We start from the raw sequence: 22,500 nt of genomic DNA, 5'->3' as shown, positions 1-22,500 counted from the left end.
TGGGGATAAGCAGAATGTCAATTATAGAAATTAACCTGGGACGTTTAATAAAAAAGACAGAGAATCTGTGCCCCCTACAAAAAAAACTATATATATTTCTGAGATTCCTGGTGAGGCTATTTTGTATAGTTTGAGATTTGGATGCCCGTTTTATTAGCTGTTGCATTAAATAGTAGTCTGTCCACCTATCGTTAGTTCATTATTACTTCGTATTCCTTCTAGCCTTTTTCCTATTAGTGTTTTTTTCACATTTCACATCTCAGTGATTATTGGCCCTCTTTGCTCCAGAGTTTATCTGTGTAAACCTTGAATTATTGATTCCATGACTCTCTTTTACATACAAGCAAAACAAAAAACCCCCAAAGAGCTAAAAACTCTCTAAAATCAAAATCCTGGATGGCCAAGATATTTCTAGTTGTAGACCCAAAAATCTGCTCGGGGGTCTGAGTTGTTGTGCAGTCTCTTGTCTTGGTGCAGATCTGAGGTCAGAAAGATGGATGAACTCTTACTCCCCTAGCCTGGGAGACATGCCTCGCTGCCAAAGGAGGGTGTTGAGTATCCACTCCAGGAGTGCCTCCTGCTGGCTGGTCTATAGAGGAGCACTGGGGTCAGGCCTGGGGGAGGCTGATCACTTGTGCTCACATTCAGGTTAGTTGAGGCACCACTTGCACTACAGGGTGAACTGAGGAGTTTATAGGAGGGAAATGGTAGCACTGTGCGCTGATTGGACGGGGAGAAATTTGGGAAGCTGCCCTATACCTTGATTCGGCCAGCTGGAATGTTCTTCAGGTGGAAGAAGTTTTCCAACATTTGAGCTGGTCTAATAAAGGAGGTCAGATTTACCCAAAGAACCGTGTCTGCCTTGATTCAGCCAAAGCATTTAAGCATATGCTTAACTTCAGACACCTGAGCAATCCTGTCCTTATTCAGCAAAACATGCATGGAATGGGTGCCCAAATCAGTGTAATTATAAAGACATAATGTAGCTATTGAGACATAACATGCACCAGTATATGGAGATATCAGCATTTATTTTTAAACATATGGACATGTTACGGGAGATGTAGAAAATCAAGTTTTAATTAATAAAAATAGAATTTACTGGAAGAGAGATTTCAGGTCATCCTCTACACTGTTACACAGCAGGTTTTTTTACAGTGGGGTCTTGATAAAGAAATCCAGAATTGCAAATTCAAGAACAAGGGTCTGGAAGAAAAAGTTAAAACAAAAGGTCTGGTCTGGCACTTTGTCCTCAAGTCAACATTGATCTTAATGGGAGTACATATCAGAAGGAGTCACAAAATCAGGCCCAAGCTCAGTATGTTGCTATGCTGTACACTGCCACGTCGGGTGCAAACTCCTTTTTTTTTTCTGTAGCATGGTGGATGTGTTTGGTGCATTGGTGTGCTCAAAACACCGCACCTGCCGACCTTGACATTCATCCATTGCTGGAATTTCTGTATAGTAGAAAGATGTCCTCTGTTATGCTCTCTGGGGAAAAAATTGCGACAGTTTTGCAGCTAATTCATCCATGTTTTGAGATACTTGTTAATGGCACCATTGGCTTGTTTTGAAACAAAATGGAATGATTTTCAATTAAAAGATGAGAAGAGAAGAGAGCAGATCACAGAGTTATTTGGCCTGAAACATTTCAAAATGGGGAGGGAATAATTTTTTTCTATAACAGAGTCAAACTATCCTTAAAATCTTTTCAGAGCAAAACACAACAACTAACCTTTTTTTCCATTAATAATTTTCTCCACAGAAGTCAGCTATTGTTTAAAGCTATTCTACTTATGGCAACGTGGTGGTCTACTCATGGCAGGGTAGCTCCTATAAAATACCACAATGCTGCAACTTCCAGAATAAGGTGAGTGTAGGGCATATCCAAACCCTCATCCCCATTGCCTTGTGGGTACTCCTTGGTTGGAGAAAGGCTAAGGGGCATCACCCTGACAGAAGTGTGCCTTCGCTGAGGCGTTAGGCAGTCAGCAGCAGCTCTAATCTGTAGCTCTCTGGGAAAAGCTACAACCATCAAGTCACTGAACGTCTGGACTCGGTCTGGCCGTTGGACTCTTTAATGGTCTAAACAGGGGACGGTAGGCCTGGGGCAGCCTCCGCTCCTCCATACTCTTGCCTAGGCATATGCACTGAAAGTCTTGGTGTGATGGTTGCAGGGACCTCTTGCGTGTACACCATGATCCAGAGGATCAACAGATGCTAAGTGTAATACCTTTCCCTCAAGTTCACTCCGGGAGTACAACTGAGTATTACAGGAGTGACACAATAAAATTAGAGAGCGATTGAATCATCTCAAAAGCGTATGAGATTCTTCAGATTTTTCAATGCATCCCTTGTGTCAGCCAGTGTCACATCCTGACATATATGGCACACAGAGGCTTTTACTTTTTCGGTCCCAAAGTGAACGTAGCTATTACTGATAATTATCATTCTCCTGGAAATTAGAAATGTCAAGGGCACCCGCACCCAGATGTTGCCAGTGCATTTACCATCAAATACCATTCGGATGCTCCTGTTTGCAGAAATCGTCAAGCTTGAATCAGTCCACTTGGCCAGTTGACCTCCGCTGTCATTTAAGATGTTTGACCCTGCTCTTACCCTATCAATACAACTTAACACAAATAACATTTCTCAGCAATGTTAGCATACAGACCGGCTTATGGCAAAAAGGTGCCAACACCTGCAGCTGCTCTACTTTGTGTTGTGATTGATGGTGTTAGCTCTTAAAAACCATAGTCAATAGGCTAGTTGGGGTCAGTTCCCAGATCGGAGAAATATCTGAGTGCTCTTGTTTGGGAGATGCAGTAGGTGGTGTCCCCGACTCCCTCTTAAACCAGGGACTTAGTATGATGCTGAGTGAGACATAGAACCGAGTTCTTTGCTGCAGCGAAGGTGGAGTAATAGAAAGCCAGGTACATTCGGCTTCATGGCCCACCCTTAAAGGGATGTCCCACCAGGTGTGAAGAGTCAATTCACCATAGCACTGCAGGGGCATTTCCTGGTCGGCCCCCCCCACACTATGAGAATTTTGACCTGGTCAAATACGTCCGGATAGTAGCCAAAATTGTCAAGATTCTGTTTAGAAATGGTTATTAAAGATCCGTGGCAAACTTTAGAACAGGAAAGTTATGAAGTTCCCTACTGAAGTTCTTCTCTGAGTTACCCTATGTTGTCAGTCAAATAGGGCATTCTTCACCTTGATAAACTGCCGAGCTGAGCGCCGCAAAGCAGCTGCTGTGTTTCAGTCTGGAGGTGGCTGCGTCCCATTAGTGGATGAAGTACACTAACGGAATTAGTAAGCTAAACCCAATCCAGTAGTTGTTTTTGAAGCCTTTAGCACATCAGGAAGTACCTGTTGCAGCTGTTGCCCTTTCGCAGCTGAATAAATGCAAGTGTTGCTGAAAAGGTGGAAAGCAGAAAGAAGGCTTTAATGAGCAATATGTTTAGACTAAAGTTTGGGAAGAGCTAGCAAAGTGAAAAAGCAAGTGTGCAAGTTGCTAGCGGAAATCAAACCATGACAGCAAAATGCAGTAAACTGATTTAAGCCAGTATAAATCACGAGTGTCTCAACTGAAGTTGGTGGAATCAAGGCCTCACTCTAAGGTCCTGATGCAGGACAGGCCACGTTCGTTCTTACATCTCTTCTCATTCCGGAGAACTCTAAAAACGTGGCCGTGGTACCTCTGTACCGAGTGCAGGAGCATACCCTACCCTCTGGCTCACATGTAGTAGTGTAACTAAGGGGGCAAGCAGGGCTCCAGTACCTGGTGCTGCCTTGTGTGGGGTGGGGGTGAGGGGAGGGATGCAAAAATAGCAGCTACTGCTAACTGCGACCTGCTGCTGTTCCATCTCCTAGGTCATAAAACTGATCAGCTGTGCCTCTGCTCGCTCTCCATGCAAGCCACATCCCGGAAATGAGGCCTTGTGCCACCTTGGAGCAGCCTTGAGCATACACGTCAGAGCAGGATCCCTGCTTTGGACTTGCTAACTGGTGCGCACTCTGGGCTGCTCTAAGGTGGTCTCTTTTCCAAAGTTTGGCAAGCCCCGGGCATGAGTGAAAGGGTGGGGTATGTGTCACAGCAGTGATCCAAGGCACTTGTACATGTGCTCTGGGGGAGGAGGGGGTCGCTTTAATTAGAGCGGATCCAAGAGCCACTCTAATTAAAGCACCTCAGTGTCTCATGTATCGGTGTCTCCGCACTTCAAAGTGGTGGCTGGGGCATTTGAACTAAAGCTTAATTCAATGAGCTTTAATTAAATTGGGAAGGCACCCAATGCTTTCTCCATTCTGTCCAGCACTGTATATAAACCACAGAGCAACATATTCCATGTTCAGTCTATTGCTGGGCATCATCAACCCTCCAGCACAGGGGCAATATTCCTTCCCCAGTTTATGGGTTTGTTGAGCTTGTATTATCTAATAGTTGTAAAATATCTGAAGTTCCTCCCTTACATGTGCAAAGTCACACTGGCTGTGTCTACACGAGACACTGACTGCACAGTAGCTCGTTACTACTGCACAGTAGTGTTGTGTGGCAAGAAGCGTGATGCAATACTACTGCATAGTAGTAATGAGTTACTGCACAGTCAGCATCACCTAAAAGCTCCAGTTACCGCACAGTCATTTAGTACTTGTGTGTACTAAATGACTGTGCAGTAACGACTGTGCAGTCTGCACCTTGTGTAGATGCAGCCACTGAGTAAGACTACTATTTTATCTGTCACTATCAGATCTATCATTTGCAACTCCTTTGTCACTTCCATTGTGGATTAGTGTTAGAGTTCATAGCATGGCACATGGCTTTGCAGCTGGCTCTGCAGCCACTTGTAAAGACATGCAGTGCTTCTCTGAAAGTTGCTCCTGCCCTTGGCCAGTTGCTTTTCCATTAAAGTACATGGACAAAATGCTTGTGCATTAGATCTGCACCATCCAAGGACAAGTATCCTGTCTTTGATCTTCCAGAAAGGAAGGAACAGGATTTACACAGAGAAGAACCATGTTGCTCACAAGCACATAATACTTTCACAAACAAAACTCACATCAACTCCAGCAGGAGATAGGGCCAGACAACAAAAGAAAGTGAAGACTAATAGCAGTAGTAACTGTTGAATGCCAGGCCTCCAAGACAGCATCCCATTTCTTTTGAGAGGTGCCAGAGTTGAAACTGCCTCTGGCAGTGACTTCTTAATACTCCTTAGAAGTTGAGCATTCACACAGCTGCCAAAGGAATAAACCTATCAGCTCTCTTACACACCCACTGTGCAGAATGGATATATTCTTACCAAATTTCCACTGAGAGTTAAAGGAGTGGAGTCCTCTTCTGTTACTGTGAAGGACTCATGTAGATAGCAGACCCGCTCAAATCTTTTTGCACAAAAAGTTTTCAAATCTAAAGATCATCTTAAAAAATACTTTAAATGAAAAATTGTCAACATTATAAGGCTTGTCTGTCATTGGCAAAATTTTCCAAGGTATTGTTAAGGACCTTACAAATGCATAAAACATTGCCTTGACTTTATTAAAAGCATGTCCAAGAAAACAGGTTATGTACAAGGGATATACAAGATGAGTATTCATAAGTCTATTGGAGCCTTTTCTGTTTGGTGCATGTCTCAGATACCATCTGAAGAAATCTTAATCCTTGTCAAATCTTTCTAGAAAAAGAAAGTTGGTAACTTCATGGTAGCAAAGAAAAGCTGAAGCATCACCCAAAGTTCTGGAAACTAGAAGGCAAAAGCAAGCCCTCTCCCCCCACCTCAATAATTAGTATTTTCAGTCTCATCACTTAAAAATTAATCTCACAATTTTTAGGTTCTGGCTTATGATTTCTGAATGCTGGGTGTGCAAATAACTGATTTTTTTGTTTTGCTGCCTGAATGGGACAATCAAAATAATTTATGTTTCTGATCCACTTGAAATAAGACCTTTGTGCTTTTTCTTTTGAAACAAAACAACATTTATTTTGGGTCAAATGAAACCTTTTGACATTTTTTAACTGGTCGGGGGGAGGTGTTAGCTGACATAATTCAAATAGCATTACTCAACCTGACTCTTCTTTTTGTAGCTACAAAAGGTTTGAGCAAGAAAGTTCCTCCAGCACTAAGTGGCTTCACTGCAACTATAACCTCTACAGCCTAGACACACAGCAGCCTCACTCCCACCAGCCCAAGCACAAATCTTTGTCCCAAATCTTCACAAACAACCACAGCTGGATATTATTCTGTGGCTTGTCAAGGGGATGTCAAATCCCCTTACATAACCAGTGTAACCTGCTCCCCCCACCCACCCATACATACTATCAAGGTGTTATTTCTCTTGGGTTTGAAGCCTTGTGGATCTAGAGACAAATGGTGAAGATTTTTGCCCTTTATCAGAGTGTAGTTCTCTCATCACATCCTACCATCTTTACTTCTTACTTACCTGTATTTGCTCACTGAGTGAATTTTAACTGCAAAATCAAAATCACTTGAGGGTGTTATCTATTGATAACACATGGCAACTGGCTGCAGATATTTCAGTTCCTGTGGCTTTACTCTGTCTTGACCTCTTTGCTGAAGGGGCATCACTTTTTCCAGTGCCAGTCAGTCCCTCATTAGTAGATGTGCCTCTGTCCTCTGAATTATGTTAGCGAGTTCTGCTGGGAGCATTATCAACAGGCTGGTATATGTAAACTGGGTTGACAAGGAAAAGCAAGAATCATGATCATAATGCTGGGGGATCATAATTCTGGGGATCATGCCAGTTAATCCATTGTTAATTGGCATGAGGCATAGCAAGGTGACACTGCCTTGGGAAAGAAGAGGAGTACAGGAGGAATGAACGCATGCTGAAGAAAACATTCCCAGGGCTGGTAACAGCAATACTGATACCTCCCCCACCTCCATCACCCTCTGTCAGAAGCCAGCACAGTGTATTTTGTTCTTCCTGCTGTTTTCAAAACTTTTCTTTCTTTTGAATGTTGTGGGGTTTTTATTTTAAAGATCATTAGTTTGATTTAATGTGCTTTTATAGAAGGGAGTATCAACCAGGAATTTGGCCCTCCCGTGTAAGGAGTCATCACTCTGATAGCCTGTTTTAAATATGTACTATTTCTTACACGCGGATAGCTGCAGGATCATAAAAGCTCCACCTTATCAGGCGTTGGGTTGACATCTCTTACTGGCACTCTTGGCAGAGAGCAATGAGTGCAGGTAGAGGCAAATCTCACCAGGTCAGGGCAGGCCAAAGTAGGAAGCTTCGATCGCCGCTGCCTGGCCTCTGTCTGTTCACTTAATATCTAGATGAATTTGCATATTATAATATAATCTCTGCTCATCTTTTGGACTAGCTACAGGTGTTAGAATAGATGGCATTAAGTTGATTGCTTGGGTTCACTGTATTGTATTGTTTTGGAGCGGGACAGAGAGGTTCCTGGCTGCCCTCACAATCAATATGTTCCCTGTTTTGGGAGAAAAAATAATTAACAGCTATTCCAAGCTTTTTGCTTGTGTACAGTGAGCCTAGGTACCAGGAGGGCGAGCGAGCACTGCTTTAACCACAAGTATTATCATTTTTATTTATTTGGACTTATCAAGTGTTACAATCAGTAATCTCTCAGGGCACATAAAAACAAGGACAATAATTAAAGAAAAAGGCCAAAATTGTTCTGAAGTAGGCTCCTACATCCATATCTGTGACACTTAAATAAATGCCGTTATTTTCAAAGGCTACTGAGCACTCCTGGCTCACACTGAAGTCAAGGGAAGTTGTGAGTTTTCAGCACCTTTGAAAGTTTTACCAAGTGTTAAGGTGTATAAATATGGATTTAGGCACCTGATTTTTTAAATATTCTTTGGTTTTTTTACAAAGCAGCTCAACCAAATGTTACAGCTGTCACAATACCAGCAACAAAATAAATCTCCCCCCTTTTCCAGACATCTCCTCCATATCCACACTTACACATGCCCAGCGCACAGTGAAGGATACTAATAAAACAGATGGGCTTTTTCATGCCACCTAAAAGTCACTGATTCTGGCTCTGGTGAACAAAAAATGTAATCAAGGAGCCCTGAACTATCCTACTAGAGGTCTCTCTTCATTTAAACTAGAAGTAATGGTTTGATTCCTGCTAATAACACATTAAAAATAGGATGCATTGTGCTTTCTTCCAAGACTGGGTAACCAGGCCTTCTGGAGTTGCTATAATAATATGAATATATGATAGATACTATGAGAAATAAATTGCAGGGCAATATTCAAAGTGTTTAGGCTGGGGGAGGCTCTCTATCACTGTCCTGTTGTGATTAAAAGTGTGTTGCACTAGAGAAGTCATCTGTTTTTAAAAGTGGACTCTATTTACCTTTTAGATACCATCACTAAAGTCAAATATGAACGAAGAAAGGACTGGAAGTAGCTACACAAAGTACTCTTCTTTTAGAACAAAAGTGCTCGGCTTTATTCTTTTTCCCTTAATATAATGAATTCGAAATTAGCATGGAAATGGCCTGAATATTGTTTTTAAGAACAAAACCATTTCTATGCTGCCCGGTCCAACAGGAAAAATACCATCCCCACAGGACAAAATATAAGAAGGGGATTCAATTTTAAAAAATGCTCCTGGCAATGAAAAAATATAACTTCAAATGTGAACCAATTCATTGAGGCCTTAACATTCATTTGTTGCAAATGGAGGGGGCAGTGGGAGCTCACGCCACAGCCAATTGGCATGTCTCAGGCGGAGAAAGGTCAAGTGCTGGCTGTGTGTGTGTGCTACTCGGAGACTTTGTTAAAATGATGGTATTAAACAGAAGTTACATCTGAGGTCAAGTGACCGCAATAACAGGGGACACAGTGAGCCCTCAAATCATTCCCAGTGATGGAAATGACATGGAACTGACATAATATCTGAGGTGAGATGAAACTGAAATCCTCAGCACCTGAACATTTCACCTACTGATGGGTAACATGACCCTAACCAATCTTATAATCATATCTGTGTTGGAGGGGAAGCCGCGTTTCCAGGAGCAGAAGGCACAGTCACTGTTTTCTATTTTTTTGGCTCTGGCTGGGCTTCTAGAATGATGTTGTTAAAAGTTGCAATACTCTGCTTTAAACCTTTCAAATCAATGTCTTGTTAGAAAAATCAGCTCCCACCTCCAATGCAGTGTTTCTTCCTCCACTTGTATTTTTCTCCACTCGACACAGTTTCTGTCAAGTATTTAGGGAACAGCAGCTCTGCATGTTTAATGTGGTCTTGGGGATGTTGCTACAGATGCAAGGTTGGCCCACACATGGCACTGTAAAACAAGCAGCCCCTTAAAAACAGGTTTGGGGGCATTATTTTGTTATGTTCAGAGACAGTATGTGATTTTGGTGAAGCAAACTCTTTTTTAAATGACTGCCTCTTTTAAAAGGAAAGGGGGAAGTAACCTGTTCATTACAAATTGTATCACCCTGGATACCTCTTATAGTACCAACATCCTTATGTTCTACATGTGCCATTCAAATACCAGGCTGGATGGGCAGACTCCTGGTTTTAGCGGCATTGCCATTAAATTCCTGTTTGTGAAAGAGGAAAAACAAAGGCCAAATGAAAATCCTGTTTTCTTAAACACATTATACCATGCCTCCTAAAAATATACCCGCAATATTTTGCGTGCCAATATATTTGCACAATTAAAACAAATAATTGTAGTTGACTGTTCAATGAATCCGCATGTATTTAAATCCGAGGGAGCCAGCAAAGACTACATTAGTTCTGTTCCCCAGACCTGTCAAAGCTCCAAAGAGATTAAACGTCTGACCCCTTCGTCCCTAACATTGCTCCACAAGAGACATTTCTGTCACTATTTCTGCCACTTGGCTTTCTAAGATGCCACAAAGCCTAGGGCGACCTCTGCTACATTTCAGTGTTGTTTATTGATTTCTGACCCAGTGCTTAATAGTTTTCCCAGTCCCCCTGAATGGCTTTTGTAAGCAATAGGGTTTGTACATCTCACCGATCAATACCTTTTATATTTACAATAAAATTGAAACTGCTTCTGCTGGGGGTGCAACCCAGCATTTGTCATCCTTCAGCGAGGGAAAACTATGTCATTATCTGAATTAAAACATTTATTTCTGATTAAGAGAGTGTCCTATCTCATTAATTTTTCCCTTTCCAATAGAAAGGGAATAGAATCCTATTGATTTTTGCACTTTTACACATCTCCACTGCTGGGAAGATAATTGAGAAGTTAGCCAGAATAAATGAAGTTTCAAGTCTAGCGGGCCAGCCAATACCTTCCAAATTCAAGGTGTTTTTATGAAGCTGGATTTTAATTTGTTGGCAAGCTGAAGCACTGGGACTTATTCGGCTGAGTAAATTGGATTAAGAGTAGAATCTCCTTGAAGCATGTCTTGGTGAATGCAGAGGGGCTTGCTCCCCCTAGACAGCCGCAGACTTGCTTTAGATTTATGCTAAGACAGCTTCCAAATTGCCCTCCTTCAAAACTCAACCTTGCTCCAGGAAGTGGGGATTAGTAGACCAAAAGCCTATTAACTGACATTTCTTTCATAGGATTCATTGCCTTAAAAAACAACAGCAATCTAATCAGAAGCTGAACTAGGCCTTCAGCTTCTATGTCAATTTTCTGCGTCAATTGATTACACTTTATTAGAATAATGGGATTAAATCCAAGCATCATTAAAAGGAATTCCCTCCACATGAAGCCCTGCTTCCAAAGACCTTTCCCGTGTCAGTATTAGCAATTATACTACATATATTGGGGACTGCTCGTTCTAATGTTTTTTTTTTTCCTTTATGAATTAAAAGGCATAAGTCTGTTTTCATTCCCATATGTAAAGAATGTGACTTCTCCATATATTTCACTAGAAAATAGTTGTCTACGGAATTAAGTAGAAAATGGAGGGAGTTAAAGTATATGCTGCATATCTAAATGCATTGCAAACATTATCACCAGATTTTGTTATTCAGTAGAGGTTTAATTATTGTATACCAAGAAACATGATCCTTCCTAAATGTTTGAATCTTTTAGGGAAAAACTGGGTTTCTTCTGTTTTATTGATAAAAAATATATACCTTTAAATAATGCTAAGCTAAATCTAGGCAGAAAAATATTTCAACTGCATGTCTTTCTCAGAGAGATGATTATGGAGACTCCCAGAAAAAGAGTTTATCAAAAAGTTTGTTTCCTTACTTTCTTCCATATGTTCTTTACATTGCTGTGGCTCCAGTATGCTGTTGATCTGATTATTTTTCATTACTATAAAATGTACATGTCCAAAAAAAATGGAATAGTGCAATGCTAAGTGCTGTAAATTTGTGCTTTGCTGGCACAGATTTGAGGGGGGGGAGTTTAAATCTTTGGTCCTCATTAGTTTTCAAAGAAGAAAATTACAAAATATACATGATAAAGCCCTTTGGAGAAAGCATTCGAAATGCCTTAGTTATAACAAATCCACAGCACTAGATTAAAAATGCTGTGTAAGTGAAGAACTTAATTTCTTGCTGCATTTTAATGCATTGTCCAAAGTACCAAAGTATGCAAAAGGTTGAATACATTCATCACAAACAGTTCTGTTTTCTCTCTTTACACCAATGAGAAATTACAAGATTACCAATGACCTTCCTACCAATGAAGCACCATAATTATGGTCATTTGTTATAAAACAGAGATGAATGGATAGAATTTACATAGAATAAAAATATTATTTAACAGCTGTGTTATTGATGTGTGAAGTGTAATCCTAATTTATTTAAATGCTATAAATATATTGGTAATGTAGTCTTTCCAAATTAACCTCATGAACCTCATAGTGGAAAAACTTCAATTAATATTGCACTAAAATCCATTTTCTCCTGTTGTGTGGAATATGGTGTGGGTGAAAAAATTATAGCTAAAATGCCAGTGCACCCTCTGTAAAGGCTTGTTTGATTTTTCATTCCTTGATTCATGATTTCTGTACTGAAATTGGTTAGAAAACAAAATCCCTTACATTATAAACAAACTGATTAGAACAGGTCTATGAAAATTGTTTTCTTTCACTATAAATTACACCTACAAAAGCTGTGCTAAACAACTATTACTATCTGCTTTCCAAAGCACTATATTCCAGGATGGTTTGTATATGTAAAAGGCTTGTAGAAAGAAATAGCAAAGGCAGGGCAAAAAGAATACATCAAGGCCACTTTTAACTCTTATTTCTTCTGCTTGCTCTAGTGTAAAGAGGAGTCGTAAGACTACAACAACCTATGCTGTATTGTTTTTGCTTTGGATTAATTTACAGATACAGATGCATGTGTGTATACATATGTGCGTGTAACACTTCTAGGTTTATCTCTTTTGTATTCTGTCCATTTGCCCCTAGCTGTCATTATTCCATGTTCATCGACAGAAGAGTTATAGTTTGCAAAAACCTATCAGGTAGGCTGGACACCAGATAATTGAGGTGATGATCAGCACTAGCAAAAGACAATTGATAGTGATAGTGTCAGAGGCTGTACCTAACAAGATCTGTACCCTCTGTCTCCTTTAGCCTTTCTTTGGAATGGACAGAATATGGAATAACATGGACATGTCTGATGTGCATCAATAGATAGGATGGCAGTGCATAATACTTCTTAGAACTGCAATATGATGGTTGTATCTTTTGACATTGCAGCAGGTTATTAAATAGAAGTGTGAACTATTAAGGGATGATCTTGACCCTCAATACATTTTTATCAAAGTCAAAAAATATTTGACACCATTGACTGGTTCCACTCTATGAAGAAGCAGGGAAAAGCCTATTCTACAGCAAAGTAATGTATTATAATTGCTCTGTTTTAAAGAGGAAAAATGACCTAAAACACAGGTATTACAATATAAACATCAGGCATTCAAAAATATAAACATATGGATTGTGCTTCTTAGAGTATAAGGGAAGATTTTTTTTTTTCAGTAAACTTTCCTTTTTAATGTGTAAAGAGCATTGATAGACTAGACATAGGAATATCATTCAGCGGTGGATAATAAAATCCTCATTCTGAAATACTCCCAGATTTTCAGATGGCTGAATCCTCTTCACTCCAATTTTGAAAATGTTCCTTCCTCCCATTAAATTAAGCCAAACCAAAACCCTACGTTGCACCCACAAAAACTTGTATCTTTGATTCCAGTTTGCATCTGAATTTTGTCGCTTGATCCCATCACTGGAGATATCCATATCTGACTGATCTTTCTTAGAAAGTATAACATGAAATGTTAAAACTGAACTCTAGGCATATTTTTAAATGTCACTGCCTGAAGCAGCAGATTCTCCATTATTATTTCTTATTGTTGTTTATTTCTCTGGATAATTTGTAGGTCTCATTTTTCTCACTGATTTTTTTTTTTCAAGAGCCATCATTATTCCAAGCAAAAGTTGCAGCTTCACGTTAGCCTCTTGGACAAGTGTCCTGATGAGCTCTGTCACATTTCTATGAACCAGCCAAGTTCCTGCTTACACAACCCATTCAGAAAAATCAGGGTGATAGGATACTGTCTGGACTCAAAGTCTGATTATGCTGGAAGGGCTAGTGTGGGCAACCTACAGTAGGATTTATCCTTCTATACCCAACCCTAATACATGCAAGAAAGTCATAGTTTTGCATGGCTATTAAACAGCCTATAGTCTATATAGAAACAGGCAAAGTTGAGGCTTAATAGCAATAAAATCTTATGGGTACTGCCCTCAATCATGGCTGAATGAGCATGTCCCTTGATTGGGTAATTGGCAAGCTCCATATTGTAACACACGCGTGAATACTCATGCTTTTCCATTACAATGAACAATAGGTTGCTTAACTATATAACTCTACTTTCTCAAATTACTTTCCATTGGTTTCAAGTGCTCTTCCCCTCTCTGCAAGCTATTGCTCCATGATATTTCTGCATTCTTCTTCCCAGCAGTGTACTTTCAAAGCCAGTTACATGCTTCCTCAGCAGTACTGAGACTCTGCTGTTTTTATTTTTCCCCAGGGCCAACTGCCTTTGGGAGGGGCAAATTTACATGAACAGAAAAGACACGCTACCTAATTCATAGCATTTCAGAAAGGCCTCCAAAAGTGCTGGGCTCCACTGGAATTAATGTCATTTCAATCAGAGCAGTAAATTTATTACGGTGTTTGTAAATAATCCTTGATTTAAGAAGTCAGGGATTTTATACTACAGCAAATTAGCAGATCTGTAAAAGGGACCCAAGGGACTGATGTGTGCTTTTTAAAACTGTGCATGTGGCTACACTGAGAAACATCATTCAGGGGTCAGGGAGCTTTGGAGATTCATTCATGAATTTCCAGCAGGTTTGAAATCTGCAGAAATATTGGCATGAGTCAGCATAACCAGAAACACCTGGACCACAGTCCCCTCCTCCCTCAACTTCTGAGAGGTGAGCCCTGTTCATTTAATATAGGATATTGATTGATTTATAGTAATGTGATAGAACGATTGTCATTGAAATTGCACTGAGTTATGGTGACATTGCTTCTGTTCCATAAGCCACTCCCCCTATGTACTATAACTCAGACGCAGAATGACAATAATACTATCTATGAAATTTATATTCATGATTATAAATTAATTCTTTTTGGCTGGACCAGCCACAGCAGCATGGCTTTGTAATTTCCAAACAGCATTTATGGCATTGGCTTGGGAATACTATCTATCAAGCTTGGTGACAAATGTGGTGGATGATGGCCATTCCTGCCGCTGGCTCAAACATCCAGTTGTGTTAGAAGGGGAAAGAAAATGCTATAAAATAACAGCCATCCTTGAGCAGCAATTTTGGACCAGTGTCCCTTGCCTTACATCAGGTTGCACTAGTCTCTTAAAATGAATGCTTCCTGAGGATAAAAACTTGGAAAGCAGGCTGCATGCAGCATGTGGAGAGGAGTGAGCCAGGAATACAGCATGAAACAACTAAAGGAGGCTTCAGGGCTGGAATTACAGACAGGTCGGTGATCCAACCACTCCCCCGACTATGGGAAAGTTAGGACTCAGTTCTGGCTCTAGCCTTGCTATTTTGAACCTGTCCTGAGCAGGAGGGGACTGATTTCTGAAAAAGTTTTTCTACATTTATTTTATTTTATGAAAACATTTAAACAAAAGTAAATCCTTTAAAACAAGCAAGTAACCACTTCAAGCCCTGCTATACATAGCAGCTGAACTTTAAAAATTTGAAGATTTGGATCTCATGCCACTTTTAGACTCGCGCAAGTCTCCTGGCTGCTCCTGATACTCCTGATTTACACCAATGAAAACAAGATCCAACTTGGAGTCTTTCACAAGAGACACAAAATCCCTTCACAATTCTGTTTAATAACTCAGAAATGCCAGCATTGTCCTTCAGAGAACTTTTTTTATCAAGGTGGCTATGACATAGCACATGACTACCAAATGACATTAATGTCAGAGGAAGCCCACTGCATATCTCCAGGAAACTGCCATGGGGTTGGGATACACAGGCTAGGCTTTCTGCATGTTCCCTCCTAATCAGCCTCCTCTGTAATAATGGAGGCAGAAATGTGAGTGGGTCCTGAGCAAGGTGTGTGCTGTGGGCAAACATCTGAGAGCACATGTTTGCGCAGTTACATGCTTACAAAAAGTGAGTATTAAGCTCACATAGTGGCCAAATGCGTGCTTTAAAATGTCATCCTGTGAAGTTAGCATCATGATGGTTGGCTGCATAAGTCATCTAATCAACAAAAAGAAGCAACATCATATAACTTATAAATCAATAACTGATACAGTGCAAGTTAATTTGCTGCAAACTGTTCATAGAACATAGGACTGGAAAGGGCCTATGGGGTACTGAGTCTCTTTCCCTGCACTGCAGACAATGGGTGGCCCAGAAGAGTCCCCAAGAGGGTAAGAAAACGCTATAAAATTTAATCACAATTCAATACGCTCTGGCCTGCCTCAAACACCCCACCACAAAACAGCTTATAAATGCTGGGCCCCAGTTAAAGAGCAGGAAAGACAAGAAGGCCACCAATATCTTGCCACTACAATAGCAAATAATTGGTTAAATTAAGATATGTTCATATGAACCTAGAAAGCCCCAGGCTAGGGAGGATGGCAAAAACCCCTTGCAAATCTGAGAAGTGGTAGAAATTCTTTCCTAACCGTAAATCTGGCAATCAGAGTGACCCCCAATGGGTGAACAAGGCCTGCTAGCCACCCCCCAGAGGGTTTTACAGTTCGATTAAGAGCACCAGTGCAGCATAGCCAAACCCCCAGCTCTGGCCATGACCAATCTCCTTCAGTGGAAGGCCATAAAAAACCCTGCCAACCAAGACTTATTAGCTGAAGATAATGATTGAATCGTGATTAAATTTGTGTGTGGCCACTCATCACATTGACCAAAACAAAAAAAGAGTAAACTGAAATATGGTAAAAACTGTTGCAAGTTACTTACTTGAAAATACGTAGTTGGCTAAAATAATTACATTTGCTTTAAAACCAAGCTGTCCTTCACAAAAAGGCTAACCCTGCCTATACCTCTGCTTCAATCTTGTTATTTCTCAGACTGCAAGAACCCTCAAAACGTATTAACATTGAGTGACTGTATTTTTTTTTTGTACGGATCAATAGATGTGTGACATGTTGAATAAAGAACTAGGGCTGAGAACCTTGCTCTCTCAACTGTATGCTCAGCAAGGTTGACTCAGAGCACAGCTTAGTCCATTTTCCTTTCATCTCCTTGCCTTTGGATTGAGTTCCAGCAACAAGGCATTTACTGGGATTGTGACTGTGGAGGGCATCACTTCTGAGAGTCTAGATCCTGCGTAGGGAAGGGAAGGAGTTTTCTGCCATGGCTCTGGGAACACTTCACATCACCAGAGAGGGAAGCTATGGCCTTTCCAAATACCTTCTTGGGACTTTTCAAGTACTGTAACCCCACTATATGCTCTCTTCTTACATGGGATGCTCTGGCATTAGCATCCACTCTTTTCCTTTTTTACAGAGCTTTACTAATGGCAGTGACGTGCTCTCAGGTAGCTTCCTACTATAGAACCTGCATTATCACCATTTGGGGATGGGGCAAAGTGGCACATTTGCAGTATGAACCCCATTAATGTACAGGTCGCAGGGGAGCAGGGCTGTGCGAACTTGTATAGGACGCTGAATTATCTCATGCTATTCAGGTGGCAGGGGATTTGCCACACTTGCCGCCTTATAAACATTGAGGTCACAGGAGCAGAGACAGGTGACAACAGTTGCGATTCCCACAGAGCTCGTCCTCATTTCCTATTTCCCTCTTAGGCTTGTCTCCTGCCCTTGTCACTCCCAAATACCAATTATCGTCAGCCAAGCAGTGTTGCCTTCCAAAACTACATTCACCCCACTTCTCTTACATTCATTGGTTTCATCGCTTCATCCTATGCCTTTCATTTCACAACTTCTACTTTCTCCTTTCAAATGCTGGGATGGACCTGAGCCCAATTTCCACCCCCTCTCCCCTTCCCCTGAAACCTCTCCCCTCTAGCCGTAGCAAAGCTTGAATCCAGACCCAGGCTCATTTCTTTTCTGCATCCTCTCCCCACCGTCAGTAAATAACTCACCCTTCCCACATGCCACTTCCCACTACCCTCATTTCCCACTTTCATTCCCTTCTGCCATGTCATCTAGCTCAGCACCTTCTGGCACCAGCCAAGCACCTTCTTACCCCTCTCATATGTAGATTCTGCCTTACACCTTGTTATAGTTATAGGAAGTCAGGTTTATTACATTGTAAGTCTCCAATATAGCGAAATCCATTAATCAAAAAGGTTTTTCCATCCGTTCCAAGTGAACGGAGATGCAGCTATATGGAATATGGCTATGTTGCTTGAAAATCTATACAGACAGCAGCCTGGAAGGAAAAGACTATTGTTCATTTTCATTGTTTGTGATCTTATTTAGAGATTCAGGGTAAAAGCCAGGTGCATATTCAGGAGCTGCAGGATTGTATTTTATGTTGGTACAAGTTACGCTTGTTTCTAAGAAACCATGTGGAAATAACTGGTGTTGCTAGAGGCACTGTAATGTTCTCCCAAGCTTAGAGTGGAGGCAGTTCCTGACATGACCCCTGACCCAGCCTTAAAATTCTTTTGAGATTAAATCCAGAAGGAGAATTAAAGATCTGAAGTGATCTACCAAGTAGGAGCACATGTGAATGTTAGCCCCCAGCCTGGGAGGTAGCTAAATAACAGAAATTAAAATAAAATCCAGAAAGTATTCTGGTACTTTGAAGGCTACATTAAGCTTCTAGCTGCTGCTAGCTGCAAATCCTGGCCAAAGATCTGTGGTCACAGAGGGGAACTAATCCTTTCTCTGGTTGTAAGGTGATCCCCTTCCAAAAAATATGTGTTCCTTGGCTGATGAATCAAACACAAACTACCGTGGGGGCTGAGGAACTCGTTATTCTGAGCACTTCACTTACTCGCAGTTCTCCATGGCCAGCCACCACAGGCTGGAGCAGTTTTTGCTGACTCCTCTCTTCCAGACTCAGAGGTGAAATTCCAACCTCGCATGGCTTAATTATGAAGAGGCTGTGGATCGTCTCTTGACGCGCTGGAGACCTTACCAGCAGAACTTCGTGGAGCAATCTTTCCTCTTTAGGCCTGCAGGCCTTTGTAGCCATTACAGGAATCCCACAAGGAGAGAATCTGTATTTAGATCCTTTATCTAAATAAAACATTATATCATATCATGAGTGTTTCAAAGCCCAGCCCACATTAGTTAGAGGGTAGAAATTGCAGTTGGTTAATTGATCTGAGACCAAAACTAACAGGTGGAAGCCTCACCCAGACTTTACCCTGGTAAAGAAGGATAGAAGCCTCCTCACTGAATATCACAATGTAACAATGCTTCAGTATTTTCAAGATCACTGATTTTTACATATATGACAAGTTTGATTCAATATGATTCATAAGGTCTTTTTATTCCAAGGAGATGAGATCATTTTATAGCTTTCTATGGCAACCAATCCAATGTATCTCCAGTCCTGCTCTAGGGAGTCAGCATTATTGTCATATAAATGTCAAATAGCACCAACAACTATTTGCACAACTAAATATCCTGATTTTAATGCCACCATTGTCATTTTGGTCATTATTGGGGCTGAGCTGGGGAGGTCCAAAGCTAGAGCCATGAGCCTCTATAACCTAAGCTAAAGAAGTGCTTCTTCTACATGACAGCTGTAGCATGCAGAGCCTCTGTGGATTACGCACAGAGGAAACATAACACAAACTGGGGTAACAAGGTGTTTCATCAAGGGCTAGCATAACAAGGTGCTAACCCTCCTACTCTCCATTGTGCATTATGATCTAGTAGGGATTACGGAGACCTGGTGGGACTCCTCACATGACTGGAGTGTAGCTATAGAGGGCTACACCCTGCATAGAAGGGACCAGGTGGGGAAAAAAGGTGGAGGCATTGCTCTCTATGTGAAAGAGCAGTACACCTCCTTCCAGGCCAACATTGCTTCCAAAAATGGACAGCTTGAAACCCTATGGGTCAAGTTGTGGTGGGGGTGTGGTGAGAGAGACCAAACTGTAGTCGTATGCTACAGACCACCAAACCAGGGGGAGGAACTCGATCTAGAGTTCACCCGAGTATTGACTGAGGCTGCCCATGCACATGATATGGGCAATTTTAATTATCCAGCATCTCCTGGGAGGAACACTTGGCCAAGTTGGAACAGTCACAATCCTTCCTGACCTGTGTCAAGGAGCTCTTCCTGACTCCAACCAGAGGTGATACTTTGCTAGACTTCATAGATTTCGTAGACACTAGGGCTGGAAGGGACCTCGGAATAGCATCGAGTCCAGCCCCTGCCCAACAGGCAGGAAGTCAGCTAGGGTCAAAGATCCCAACAAGATAAACATCCCAATGTTTCTTAAAAGAGTCCAGAGTAGGTCCTTTGGAGGCAGTCTATTCCAAGCCTTGGGGGCTTGGACAGTAAAGAAGTTTTTCCTTATGTCCAACCTGAAACAGCCTTGGAGGAGTTTGTGACCATTTGACCTTGTCATCCCTTGGGGCACTCTGGTGAACAGGTGTTCCCCCATATCCTGATGTACACCCTTTATATACTTATAGACTTGGTCCTGGCCAAAGGAGATGACCAGGTAACTGACTTACATATAGAGGGAAGTTTGCATGACAGAGACCATGAAACCATCATGTTCACTGTCTGACATAAGGCAGACAAATCAGATAGCAGGACTGAAGTCTTGGACTTCAAAAATGCAAATTTCAACAAGCTTAGGTCACTAGTAGGGCAAGTGCTGTAGGACCAGGGACCGACGGTGAAAGGTATGCATGAAGAGTGGTTGTTCCTTAAGGACATGATCCTTGAAGCACAAAGGAAGTCCATTCCAATGCAGAAAAAAGGCAACAGAAGGGCTGGGAAGCCCTCTTGGCTGAACAGGGAAATTACAGTCCTCTTAAGAAAGAGGCTTATAAACAATGGAATCTTGGGGCGGGCCCCAAGGAGAACTATTGCATGATGGCCCGCAGGGACCTGACAGTCTTATCTGCAGGGAACAGATAGAACAGGCTAAAGCGGTGACTGAACTTAGATTAGCAATGGGAATCAAGGACAACAAGAAGTCCTTCTTTAGGTACATAGGGAACAGAAGGAAAACAAATGGGAGTGTGGGGCCATTGCTCAACAACTCGGGAGAGCTGGTTACTATCACCCAGGAAAAAGCTGAACTCCTGAATGACTACTTCGCCTCGGTCTTTCACCAGACCAAAAGGAAAGCCATGCCAGGTAAAGTAGAGGATGAGCACGGTAAGAATAATTGCCTTCCTACTATTGCTGTAGAACTGGTATATGACCAATTAATAAATTTAGATGTATATAAGTCGGGAGGACCGAATGATCTTCATCCAAGAACACTGAAGGAGCTGGTCAAAGTCACTGCAGAACCCCTGGCAAAATTCTTTCACAACTGGTGGTGCTCTGGAGAAGTCCCTGAGGACTGGAAGAGGGCCAATTTTGTGCCCATCCACAAGAAGGGTGGGAGGAAGGACCCGGGTAATTATAGGCCAATCAGCCTAACTTCCATCCTAGGGAAAATCCTAGAAAAGTTCATCAAGGAGCCTATCTGCAATAAGCTTGCAGAAGGTAAGATTCTGAATATCAGCCAGCATGGCTTTGTCACAGGCAGGTCTTGCCTTACCAAACTCTTCCCCTTCTATCACCAGGTAACTCACCACCTGGACACGAGACAGCAGGTTAACATTGTATACTTTGACTTCCAAAAGGCCTTTGATCTGGTATCCCATGATGTCCTCATGAGAAAATTGGAGGATTGTGGGCTTAACTCTGAGACAGTCAGGTGGGTGAGAAACTGGCTGCTGGATAGGACCCAGAGAGTCACAGTAAATGGATTTGTCTTATCCTGGCAAAGAAGCAGGCAGCAGCATCATGGGTGATTTCAGCTACCCAGACATCTCGTGGGAGGATCACTCAGCAAAATCCGAGCAGTAGCAAAGCTTCCTATCGTGCATGGATGACCTCTACCTGACTTAAGAAGTCTACGGGCCAATGAGAGGTAAAGCGCTGCTCAACCTGGTACTGGCTACTGGGGTTGACCTAATCAGTGACCTAGTGATCGATGGGAAGTTGGGTGAGAGCAACCACAAACTGATCACCTTCATCATCCGCCGTAAAGCTGGCAAGTCAGTCAGCAACACTGAAGTCCTTGACTTCAGGAAAGCTGACTTTGACAAGCTCAGGAGGCTTGTCAGTGAGGCCCTAAGGGACCAAGAACCCAGGGAGTTCAGGAAGAGTGGTTGCTCCTCAAGGAAGCAATCCTCAATGCACATGCAAAGTCTATCTCATCTCGGAGGAAAGGCAGCAAGAGGGCACAGCGGCCCCCCTGGCTCTCCAGGGACCTAGCAGACCTCCTGAAGCTAAAAAGAAAGGCCTGCAAAGAATGGAGGATGGGATTCACCTCCAAGGAGAATTCTGCACTGGTCCAGTATTGCAGGGAGCCAACCAGGAAAGCCAAGGCTGCAACTGACCTCCAACTAGCTTCAAGCATCAAGGACAATAAAAGTCCTTTTTCAGATATATGGGGAGCCGGAGGAAAAGCAAGGGCAACATTGGACCCCTGCTAAACCAGATGGGGCAACTGACAACTGACGCCCAGGAAAAAGCCAACCTATTAAATAGGTACTTTGCGTCAGTCTTTCATCAGTCCCATGGGACGCCCACGCCCACTACAGGACAGGGAGGTCCGGGTGAGGGAGATCCCCTGCCCTCCATCAATGCTGACCTAGTGCAGGAATACCTTGAGAGGCTGGATACTTTCAAGTCAGCCAGCCTTGACAATCTACACCCCAGGGTACTCAAGGAGCTGGTGAGCATCATAGCCCAGCCTCTGGCACAGATCTTTGACAACTCCTGGTGCTCTGATGTAGTGCCCAAAGACTGGAAGAAGGCCAATGTGGTGCCTATCTTCAAGAAAGGGAGGAAAGTGGATC

Source organism: Crocodylus porosus, unplaced genomic scaffold, assembly GCF_001723895.1.
Source record: "Crocodylus porosus isolate Cpor-Errol unplaced genomic scaffold, CroPor_comp1, whole genome shotgun sequence".
NCBI classification, from domain to species: Eukaryota; Metazoa; Chordata; order Crocodylia; family Crocodylidae; genus Crocodylus; species Crocodylus porosus.
Note: the sequence above shows the minus strand (reverse complement) of the source record.